The sequence below is a fragment of the Amphibalanus amphitrite genome, unplaced genomic scaffold, assembly GCF_019059575.1.
Source record: "Amphibalanus amphitrite isolate SeventyFive unplaced genomic scaffold, NRLGWU_Aamphi_draft 000127F_arrow, whole genome shotgun sequence".
In the NCBI taxonomy this organism is placed as follows: domain Eukaryota; kingdom Metazoa; phylum Arthropoda; class Thecostraca; order Balanomorpha; family Balanidae; genus Amphibalanus; species Amphibalanus amphitrite.
The window spans coordinates 817,226-825,985 of NW_024881622.1; the positions used below are offsets into that span (position 1 = coordinate 817,226).

At 43.6% G+C, this 8,760-nt stretch overlaps 1 long non-coding RNA gene across 4 annotated transcripts; it reads left to right on the forward strand.

Moving 5' to 3' along the window:
- The first annotated feature begins 766 nt into the window (after positions 1-766).
- On the forward strand, positions 767-4,704 carry LOC122381798. Of its 4 annotated transcripts, none has more exons than XR_006256586.1 (3): positions 767-783; positions 2,199-2,312; positions 2,909-4,704. It is a non-coding gene; the product is annotated as an uncharacterized LOC122381798 (long non-coding RNA). The 4 variants fall into 4 exon arrangements; XR_006256584.1 differs by having other exon boundaries at positions 769-786; XR_006256585.1 differs by lacking the exon at positions 767-783 and adding an exon at positions 1,146-1,264.
- Positions 4,705-8,760: the final 4,056 nt, after the last annotated feature.

Below are 8,760 nucleotides of genomic sequence, written 5' to 3' on the forward strand. Positions count from 1 at the left end.
GCTTCGGAGTAAACTGTTGCTAGCCGGACAGCCAGCTGGCTGGGCCCTGCAGCGTAAGTTTCGAGGTCAAGGCCAAGACAGAGAATGTGGAACGCAGAATTTGCGTCGTTCATATGAAGATTGAAGGAATGAGGAATCAAAGCACAATTTTCAGGGCTGATGTGAAGCCATAACGTCTAACGAAGTGCTGTACCTAAGTCCTAAGTCTCACTTGAAATGGTGGATGCGGGATCGAGTGGCGTCAGGTTCCCGCAGAAATAAAGACTGGAGGTTTGAGGCATGCAGTCTTACTATGGTCGAACCGAGATCAGGCGACATCATGAAATGAACTCAGGTGTCTTGATGCATGGCTAAAGAACTCAGTCTTGATAGAATAGGTTTTGGTCCCGGAAGTCGCACTCGCCAAGTCATGGAGCGGGAGGTTTGTTGGCGGTGAGGGGTAAGTAAAATCACGCAAAAAATGCTGAAGCATAAATGAAAAAGCGGAGAAGAAATCTAATATGGCGTGTGCCCGGTGCCGAGATCACCACGAATGACCTTGTCCTCGAATTACAGACGTTTTCTTGGTTTGGCAGGAATCTTGGGTTTGGTTTGGCAACGCAGCTAGCTAGCAAGGAAACATTTCGATGACGTCATATTTCAAATCCATTTAACAGCTGTCTTGTTATGGGGCATCCTTGTGCGACAGCGACCGCAAGCATGTTTTTTAATCCCACCCAGAAATGACAAACAAGCCCCCTGATTGGCCAGTTGCCGGCCAGTTGGACTTGAGCGGTCGCCATGGTGGTATTGGGGACTCGGCCGGCACCGTTAGGTGTTGAATTATGTGTTTCGTTGTGCTAGATATTGCCAATTTGCTTTGATATTTGATAAATAACGTTGGCTCATTCTTTGGTGACCTTGCATACTAATACGACGATATTTTGATACCGATTATTATGCATCAAACATCATGAGACAAATGTGGCGATTTCCACATCCTTTTGCAGTGCCCCCTCCCCTTGTGTAGTGAGTTAACAGGCTTGTAAGAACCAAGTGAACCATTTTTTAGCCAAGTGGTCATGATCGTCCCTACATCTAATGGATAATAGTCTTCGCAAACTTATAAAGTACTGGAGGAAGCAGAAGTTACTATTTTGGAGTACGCAAACTTGATATTAAAGAATCTCAGGTATTTTGGCTATATAAAGTGAGAAGAAAAGTTCAATTGATCATTTTTATTACAATTGCAATAATGATAATATCATGATAATTGTACTGTCAGGTATTGATAATAGTCATGTCACATCATGCCACTAACCAGGCACACAGACACAACACATTTGCATCTTTATGTATCTAGGCATAAGGTATTACAGGCATGTTTTTGCACACCTCTCATGTGCGAGTGGGCATGGCCTCCTTCACAGTTAAGTTTTGGCTGATTGTGCTAAAATTTTGTAAGTACCTATATGTAAAGGGATGTAGATACAGTTAGTCGGGCACTCTTCTTAATTCAGTTTTGTGCACCACTTCCTGCTTTCACCATGCTGTGCCCACTCTGCTTTACAGTGGACAGCTGCTTCTGTGACACGCATTAATCTTGCGTTCATTGAAACACTTAGTTTTGAGTGTTTTGACTCAGTTTTGTGTTCTGTGTTTATATTTTCAATAACTTGTTTTGGGCTTCTCATATTTATCTTTTTTCTTGGCTTAGCAGGTTTAGTGTAAAACAAGTTTTAGCTGACATTTTACATGTTAAGATTACATGAGTGCATACATTTTATAAAAGCTTTTTCAAAGTACTGTAGCCATGTGTAACATGCATATTGCATATGTCTTAGTGAATGACTACTCAGCATGCTGCTTGGTGCTCAATGGTAATAGTTTGATTTGTTTTTGACATCAAGTAAGATTTGATTTTTGTTTCTGAGATTCCAATGTTATTTGTGGCAAATATTTTCCAAAAATCCTCCATCAAAGCTTCAACTGAATTCTAAAATGCCTGCATTTTCTACCAGAAACATTATCATTGATGCCTCCTGCAATATTTCATTTTGTCACCAGGTACCTGGACTGGTGAAAAGTGAAAACTGAAATTCATTCATGTCACCATTATCCTATGACCTACCCCTAAATGGAATTGATCTTGTTTCACAAATGAGTTGTACATTGTACAATGTCTATCAGCTGATGTCTATTGTCTATCTCTCTTTCAGCACAGAAGATCCTCAGTCATAGTTAACAAAATGGAAAAAATTAGCTGTGTTTTTAAGATTCCAGTGGTGGCCATCAACTGCTCAGGAAAGCAGCCCAGAATCACTTCACAACAGGTATGTTGATGCATGTACATTGTACATTGACATCAATGTCTGAATGCTGAAGAATTGTTGAACAGGGGACACATTTACCTAGCCTCTAAAAACCACAAATCCTACATTACTTACATAAACATTTTTCTATAGAACTTATATTATCTACTTTCATCTGGCTAAGGCTTTTTTTACATTATAATCCCTCTGTTAAACATGAAAATATGATGAGTTATAGACTAGTATAACAAGCTGGTAATTATATCTGCCTTGTCAGCTTGGCCAACATCTGCATCATGTCTATCACAAAATATGACTGCTTTCCTGACATTTGCATTTGTTCCACTCACCAATTGACCACTTCTACCATCCGCTTGCTCTATGCACAGACATTGTCATAGGGTCTGTTCCAGTCGCACTTCCTAACACCTCTTAACTCCTCCAAGATTGCTTCCCTGTTCCAGTGGCAGCTTTCGCCCCTACAAAGCCAAGAAGGGCCCTGCTCCAACCTCCTCTATCTTGCTCTTTGAGGAGTTTAGATGTGTTAGGAAGTGCGACTGGAACAGACCCATAGCAAAACAGTTTCATCTCCCTGAGTCTGTACTGTCTTTTTCCAGGTTTCCAAAGGATCATCATTCATCAGCACAGAAGGGTGGGAAAGAGAAGGCTGTTCAAATTCTGAAAAGCCAGAGCTGCAAAGGAGGTCAAAGATGCAGTGCAGTTGGCCCACTCAGTAGAGTTTCACTAGTGGTTCTGATGTGGACTGGGGATTACACGCTGGATTGAAGTGGCCGGTCTGGAGCAGCTGTAATTCATCATTCGTGCTGATTGCGGACGAGTAAGAGCCCGCGTTGGCCCCGATCGGCGATCGCTGGCCAAAGCCCACCACCAGTTTGGTGATAGGCGTTGGCTGTGATATCTAGTGTCGCCTATGTGTGAAAAGGACAAGTTGATAACAAAACCTGTTGCGCCATGTTATTAACCCGCGCCCGGGTGGCCCTCAGCCAACTTGGTGGGGGGGGGGGGAGGTGTATTCGGCCACACCAGGTTATCTTGGAATGTAGCAAAGCTGGAAAGACGCAGTAAAATCAATCTATAGGTCGCTATTTTTCTTCAGAATCATACAGGTCATTTTTGATCAGGTCATCGCTGAGGTCACTGGAGGTCACCAAAAGTAAAATGATGACGAATTTTGGCCCCCGATTTTGACAACATCACAAATTGGTTCATAATTCGGGAACCAAAGAAGCTACAGCGCCGCGGAAAAGCGAATTCGATAGCTCTTTCGAAAATCTTTCAGGTTCTCAGATTTGAGCTAAGGTCAACTAAGGTTCAGTTTTTGCCTCCAAAGAGCAAAAACTGAACAATCGGCTTGCTTCGGAAGTCGTCTTTTCTTAAAAAATTTTTAAACTGATACCAACCTTTTATTACGTTGATTTTACCGGCACTGCGTTTCTCTCGTCTTCTTGGCCTAACAAGGTCAGCTTAATAAATTTGACCTAAGGTCAATGTCGCAGAAAATGCCATTTTGCATGTCATTGATTCGTTACCGTGAAATTGAGATTAACATCAGTAGCGGCAGAACACCTTCAATTAAGGGGGCATTGCCGACTTTTGGTCTCATTCTTTCCATGCAACGCCCATAGGGCTAATGTTAAAATGCCAAAATCAAAGGGGGGCACGGTGCCCCGGTGCCCTCGGCCTGTTCCGCCGCCTATGATTATGATGCTTTTAGCGCTCTGCTGGCCACGTTCCATCTAAAATCGATGTACAAAAATAAACTGTTGGGAGGCGTTACATGACCTGAGATGACCTCAGGAGCATACGATAGATCCCGATGTTTGAGTGCTTTTGTTTCAAAAGCAGAACATTTCGAGTTCCTCATACTGACTGAAACTGGAGACGTCGCAAAGTTGACCTGACCCTAGGTCACCACCGATATCAAAATTAAAGATATTCAAGATACTGGTACTGATTCTCTCATGTAATAGCTCGAGTTTCAAACTTCTACTTCATGGTGACCTGACCTGACCTTAGGTGACATGGGGTTACTTTTTTCACAATTGATGCGAATCGATGCATTATACATAAGCTATGCTAAGTTTCGTGTCGTTTTATCTATGCAAGCACAAAATTGTCAGGTGTGGCCAAAAACGCCCCCACGGCCCACCCACCTGGGGGCTGGGGAACGTTAAAGCAGTGATGTATTTTTTCGGTGTATTCCACGATGCATCGATCGGTGTACTTGATAATGCATTATTTATTGCTGCGTGTGTACGCTTTTCCTCTGTTCAGTGTGATCTGTGATAGGAAAACTACCGATATATCTCCACGCGCATGACTGAAAGAGCTGGCGTGATCTATAATATTGGGTGTCTGTTTTTGTTTGGCATTTTATAAATAATGAGTCAGCTGTGATCGTTTGATGAGACACTGGGACAGCCGGCCTGTATGATCAGCGAACGGCAGGCGGCGGGGCAGTGGTCCGGTGGCTGCTGCATGGGACTGACACCAGCAGATTCAGAGCTGCGATACGCGGACGTTATGTTCACAATACCTTTGCAAAATAATATCTGATAGATATCATGTCCTCGAAAATGTTCTTCAATCAATATGATTTTACCTCCTGGCTTATTCCATGGGGGCCGAAACCGATCGTTTTATGCACGCCTTTTCTGGGCCTCGTTCTCCTCTAAAATCTAAATGCGTTTAGGTAGCAATTTTATTCAAGGGACGATTGAAAGTGCCTCCGATTGGTTTTCAGCGTAGGTGGGATATGGCCGTTGAATGTGAGGCAGTCGATAAGGAACGTCGAGCTGGAACGGTCATTGGGTAGGTACTAGGTAAGGTATGTGAAAGGCAGCAGTGGAAAACAAGGAAGGGAGGCGTTTGGTGTGAGGTTTCAAATGCTCTATGCATAAGAAAAGTTCATTTGATTATATGACACCGTCCTTTTTATCGCGATACGTGAGCAACGCATGAGACGCTCACTGTTCAGACTTGTAGCGTTACTGAGACAGGCTGAGAAGGGCTATTTCCGCGAAAGGATATTCTGGAATTTGAATTGAAAGGCATTTAGTTTTGAAAGCATCAGTACTTCTTAACACGATACTGACTCATTTAAAATTTCAATTTTTCCCCATTGCGATAACACAAGAAACAGAGACTGCGGTGTCCCCGTACGCAGGATTCTGGAGACTGTCAGGCGGATGTTAGTAGCTAAAAGCTTTTGTTCTTTATTTAGCAGATAACAATCATTTCTTTTAATACTTTGTAACACCTAACTCACTAGAAACAATCTGTACGGGCTTCCAGAAATGTTATATTTAACATGTTAGATCCATTACAATATTTTAGCTGCCCTAACCTGTAAATGTAACGGATGCGTCATTGTTGAAAACGTGCTAAAGCATAGTATTCTATTGCTGACAAATATTCTGCGTCTGTCAGCCAAAACTGGCCAATCAGAGGCGTTGTTTGTCATTTCTGGGTGGGATTAATAAACATGCCGACCGCAATCCATTCGCCGCCGTCGATATTCAATGCAAGGCTATAGAACTCCAGGTAAGGACACCAGCCGTTTGACCTTGAACGCCGCCGGCCGGCCGATGACGTCATTGGAGGCAAGCCGGCTCGGCGGACACACAAGGCGAATGCATAACGGAGGGGCGTTGGAACGTTGCGGGAGCCGGGGAGATATTTTAATGTGGTTGTATACCACCATTGTTATGTTTATTGATCTACAGACTGCATTCTTTTAAACCTCGATGCACTCTAGGCCTGGATGGTTCGTACATTCGTGGAACGATCACCCCGTCCGAAGTCCGTGGTCGAAGCTGTCATAGTATTAAAGACACTATAGTTCGTTTTTCTTAAGTTTGCCCCTCACTGTAAACGTCTTTTTGAGCAGAGCACGAGAATTGCTAGCTGAATTACTGAGAAAACTGGTTGGCGCACATTGTATTGGAGATATGAATAATATTTTCCAAATAAGTTTTGAACACAGACGATGTAACGTTAATGTTAAACGCCGTGTAATTTATTAATTAGTTCAGACATAATTCCTGAGAAGTCGTCTATCACTGTGGAGCTGTAGGTATGGGTAAATACGAGCTATGAGTCTGTGAAATAGTAAACAAATTTGATAAAATTGATCGTCTGTGAAATCTGGTGAAATCAATGTGCGCCAACCAGATTTCTCAGTAATTCAGCTAGCAATTCTCGTGCTGTGTTCAAAAAGACGTTTACAGTGAGGGGCAAACTTAAGAAAAACGAACTATAAGACGGGTGCAATAACGGCGATCCGATCCCGTCTCTGGCGAATCTAGAGGGGTCGTAAGGACCCAGGCCGAATCTGACCGTCTATTTTTAGGGAAACGGGGTGGGTGAATTGACAACCGATGGCTTAACCCTATTAGTGGCAGGCTCCTGGCTACCCCCTATTAGTGGCAGGGGGGGGGGCTGTTTACGACCCCCCCTTGATATCTCGAGATCTAACGGGCCGATTTTCAAAATTCAAACGGCATTCGATTTCGCTCAACGTGATCTACATTTCTAAAAAATAAAAATTAAAAAATGTCAATAGGGGGGGGGGGTAGAGGGGGGTAAAAACAGGCAAATTGCAGATACATTTTAGACTGTTTATCACGGCCAGGTTTCTGAACCAATCTTAACGCAACTTTTGCCGATCGATAGAGAATGAACCAGGAATTCACATGGATCCTAAAAATATGCATTTTCAAAAATCATAGGCGGATACAGATTATTGAGATTGGGGGTACACAAAAAGTATAGTAAATAAGGTTTTTGTTGGCACTGTTTCTAAAAAGGGTGGTAATGGTCTTGTTATGTTATAATTTTCTTATGAGAGAACGACTAAAATTGTATTGGTAATGCATAGGCGGTGTCAGGGCACCTATGTTGGGAGGTAAAACATAACCCCCCTTTTTGGACGCCTGGATCCGCCTATTATAGCAAAAACGTGTCAAAAGAGGATGCAAAATAACTGTATATGTTATCACAAGTGATACCTTTTATTCACTGTTCGTAAAACTGGTGCAGCATCGTAATCTTCGCCCAAATGACTCGCTTCACGAATAGGACCCCCCAATTCCCAGTGCTCTGGAGCCGCCCCTGGTGAAGTTATGAACTTGAAATTTTCAGGGAATGTGCCCAATTTAGTTTTAGGAAAAGTCAGAAAATTTCAGCATCGTAGCTTCAGCGGTTTCGGAGATATTCCCGAAAAACCTGAGGGGTGGATAAAAACAACCCCCCCCCTGCCACTAATAGGGTTAAGAGATAATGAGAAGAGATCCCGTCGTCGATTGTTGTTTGACAGACAACACATGTTGTACTGGACGTATGACCATCAGAGGTAGTGCCTGATGAACGTAGGCAAGCATAATTGTTCTGTCATACTGTTTAGGAATATAAAATGGTAATGGAGATTATTGAGGATATGATCTCTACATTACAGGAATTCGCTAATTACTACGGCCCATAGGGGCACCGCCGGAGCTGTTGTTTTGCCATCGGTCCCAGGCAACTCCAGGGAGCTGCAGCCCGGCGGCCAAAGCGGCCCACCTCGTCGACTCGCAGGTCCTGTGGGATTCCGTGATGCTTTAGTGCTTCACCCACAGAAGCACGGGCATAGCAGTAGGATGTGGGGCTAGGTGTCTGTCCACCTCTTCATTGAAAGAACAACGTATACAGCGCCTGGTCCCGCCGAAGCTCGGTATCGACCGTGACTTATTCACAACTGGCGGATCCAGGAAGCGGTCTTGGACACTGCGGGGGCTTACCCCAAAAAGGTTTCTCGGAATTAATTTAAAAAAAAACTCTGATTTCGATTCCTTGCGCACTGCTGTGCAGTGTGATTAACCAACATTTCCTCAGAAAAGTTGTGAAGTTTTCTTTGATTCTCGAAAAGCGATTTCGGGCGCTGCCAATGTGGGGGAAGACATTTGCCTCAAATGCCTTCCCCTGGATCCGCCAGTGGGTTGCCCCACTCCGAGCTTGACTAAAACCATTTTCAAACCCCACCAGAAACCGATGGTAAGGTGAATTTAAATCCAATAACTCATCTCTGTCTGCCCGCCTAAATATGTATACAACACATGGTACGGCACCCGGCCCTGTCTGAGCTATGAGCCGATCAGAGGTCCAAAAACTGCCTTTCCTTCTAACCCGTGGTAGAGCAAATTTTGAGCCAAACAAACCATCAAAACAGCAAATATTTCATCACCATGTAGTCATTTGTTTTTGTTATTCAGGCCTTTCAAATATTGTTATCATACACGTAAAATAATTTAGCGACCCTGACCACTCGACTTTCTCCGGGTGACTTTCTCCTGACCGCCGCAAGAGGTCAGGAGAAACTCGCTGTCAGGAAGGGCGCATATCCACGCGCACTCAACGGGTTTTCACCCTTACAGGCGGTTATAGAAAGTGGTGATTTTTTGGAGCCTGC